The sequence below is a fragment of the Lolium rigidum genome, chromosome 1, assembly GCF_022539505.1.
Source record: "Lolium rigidum isolate FL_2022 chromosome 1, APGP_CSIRO_Lrig_0.1, whole genome shotgun sequence".
Classification (NCBI taxonomy): Eukaryota; Viridiplantae; Streptophyta; class Magnoliopsida; order Poales; family Poaceae; genus Lolium; species Lolium rigidum.
Window position 1 is genome coordinate 186,925,233 of NC_061508.1, and position 3,178 is coordinate 186,928,410.

Sequence of the window (3,178 nt, forward strand, 5' to 3'; positions counted from 1 at the left end):
CCGGTGGCAGCAGGGCCTCAAGGGAATCTACTCGGATATTAAGGTACTCCTTTTAATAGAGCACCGGAGCAAAGCATTAACACTCCGTGAACACATGTGATCCTCACATCACTACCATCCCCTCCGGTTGTCCCGATTTCTGTCACTTCGGGGCCATTGGTTCCGGACGACGACATGTGTATACAACTTGCGGGTAAGACCATAAACAATGAATATCATGATGAAACAATAACATGTTCAGATCCGAGATCATGGCACTCGGGCCCTAGTGACAAGCATTAAGCATAACAAGTTGCAACAATATCATCAAAGTACCAATTACGGACACTAAGCACTATGCCCTAACAATCTTACACTATTACATGACCAATCTCATCCAATCCCTACCATCCCCTTCGGCCTACGAGCGGGGAATTACTCACACATGGATGGGGGAAACATGGCTGGTTGATGAAGAGGCGTCGGTGGTGATGGCGGCGATGATCTCCTCCAATTCCCCGTCCCGACGGAGTGCCGTAACGGAGACTTCGGCTCCCGAGACGGAGTTTCGCGATGTGGCGGAGTTCCGGAGGGTTTCGGCGACTTCGACTTCTCCCCGTGCGTTTTTAGGTCGAAGGCAATAAGTAGTCCGAAGGAGGGCGTCGGGGGCGACCGAGGCCGCCACACACTAGGGCCGCGCGGGCCCTCTCCGGGCCGCGCCGGCCTAGTGTGTGGGGCCCTCGTGCCCCCACTCGGCTCGCCCTTCCGGCTCCGTAAGTATTCCGGGAAAATAGGACCTTCCGCATAAATTCCGAGGTTTTTCCCGAAAGTTGGATTTCCGCACAAAAACGAGACACCAGAACAGTTCTGCTGAAAACAGCGTTAGTCCGTGTTAGTTGCATCCAAAATACACAAATTAGAGGCAAAACAATAACAAAAGTGTTCGGGAAAGTAGATACGTTTTGGACGTATCAACTCCCCCCAAGCTTAGCTTATTGCTTGTCCTCAAGCAATTCAGTTAACAACTGAGCGATAAAAGAACTTTCACGAACACATTTGTTCATATGATGTAAATATTCTCATGCTATGGCTAACACTTAGGCAATTCATAATAAGATACATGCAAATAAGATCATCTAATAGCTATATCAATCATGGAAAGGTACCAACAATTGATAATAAGCATCATGAATCATGTATATAAGCAGGATTGCAATGTTCATAAAAGAGTATGATAGAGTGGTATCTCGCTTGCCCATATTTGATCAGCTAAACATAAATGCTCAGGCACCTCCAAAGTTCATAGAAAGACTAGAAATAGTGATTGTCAAAGATAAAAGCATCAAAGTTATACCACAGTCAATCATATTTTGAGACAAGCATAGTACACTAAGAATGACAGTTGTGCTCTCAAGAAAGTGCTCAAAGAAAGGATGGAGACACAACATAAAAGTAAAAGATTGACCCTTCGCAGAGGGAAGCAAGGATTAACATGCGCTAGAGCTTTTCATTTTTAAAACAGGAGTAAAATTGTTTTGAGAGGTGTTTGTTGTTGTCAACGAATGGTAATGGGTACACCAACTACCTCGCCAACCGGACTTCCAAGAGCGGCTCCCATGAAGAAAGTTATCTCTACCGAGCAAGGTAGATCATCCCTCTTCTCTTTTGTTTACACACGTATTTTAGTTTTATTATGGGTGACACTCCCCCAACCTTTGCTTACACAAGCCATGGCTAACCGAATCCTCGGGTGCCTTCCATCAATCACATACCATGGAGGAGTGTCTATTTGCAAAATTAAGTTGCTTACTGATGAATCAGAGCAAAACATGTGAAGAGAATTATTAGTGAAAGTTGATTAATTGGGGCTGGGAACCCCATTGCCGGCTCTTTTTGCAAAATTATTGGATAAGCGGATGTGCCACTAGTCCATATGGAAGTCCGTCAAGAGTAAATGACAAGGTTGAAAGTTAAACACCACATACTTCCTCATGAGCTATGAAACATTAACACAAATTGAGAAGCATTTTTGAAGGTTTAAAGGTAGCGCATGAGAATTTACTTGGAATGGTTTGAAATGCCATGCATAGGTGTTTATGGTGGACACTCTGGAATAACTTGGTTTTCATGTGTTTAGAAGCACGAGCAGCGTTCCCGCTCAGTACAAGTGAAGGCTAGCAAAAGACTAGGGAGCGACAAATCAAGAGAGCAATGAATCGTCATAATCATACTTGCGGCAAAATAAATTAACTGAGGCATAAAAGTGATACAAGAACTCGAAGCAATGTAAATCATTGAGGCTTAATTGACTCTTGTTCAGTCATATGCATGCGTGAGCATGTGCCAAGTTAATTCAAACGAATTATTCAGAGGAGGATACCACAATATCATACCTATCTATGAATAAAACAATGCAAGCAAACATCCATGACATGCTACTCATATTAATAAATTGGAGCTAAACATTAGAGATCATGAACTACTAGACTTTCTTAAATGACATATACCTCACATGAACCAACTAAGCATGCTCACATGGATGAGTATATGTACAAAAATGAAAACAAATAGAGTTCATACCAGCCTCTCACCACAATCAGATTGTCGTAGATCGTCATTATTGCCTTTTCACTTGTGTAGCTCGGATAATATGAAATGAAAACCACGCTCCAGCCACTGAAGACCATTGAACTCATAATGAACTTTACAAAACCAAAGAAGAACAACAAATATTTTTGGTGTTTTCGAATTTGAGAACAAGAATAAAAGGAAACAGGCAAACAAAGCAAAATCTTTTTGGGTTTTCTTATAGCAAACTAGCAATAGCAAATAAAGCGAAACAAATGCAAGAAACTAAAGTAAACAAGTGGTGAAGAGAAACAACAGAAATATTTTTTGTCTTTTTGTGTTTTGGGAAAGAAACAAAGCAAAAACAAGAAATGGCAAACTAAAAGAAACACAGAAAAGCGAGATGGCAGAAATCTGCCAAAACTTGACAGCAGTACAGAAATCGATTTTTACAAAAATCTTCTGTTGCTTATCTCGGAAAGTGTTCAACTAATGAAAGTTAGATAACAATCTGGGGAACATGCACAAAAATTGGCAGCTCAAAATAACGTTCTGGCTGTGCGCACGAATTTTTCTAGTAACAGTTCAGAATCTGTTTTCGGGCAGCACTTCCCCAAATATCATCTCTCTC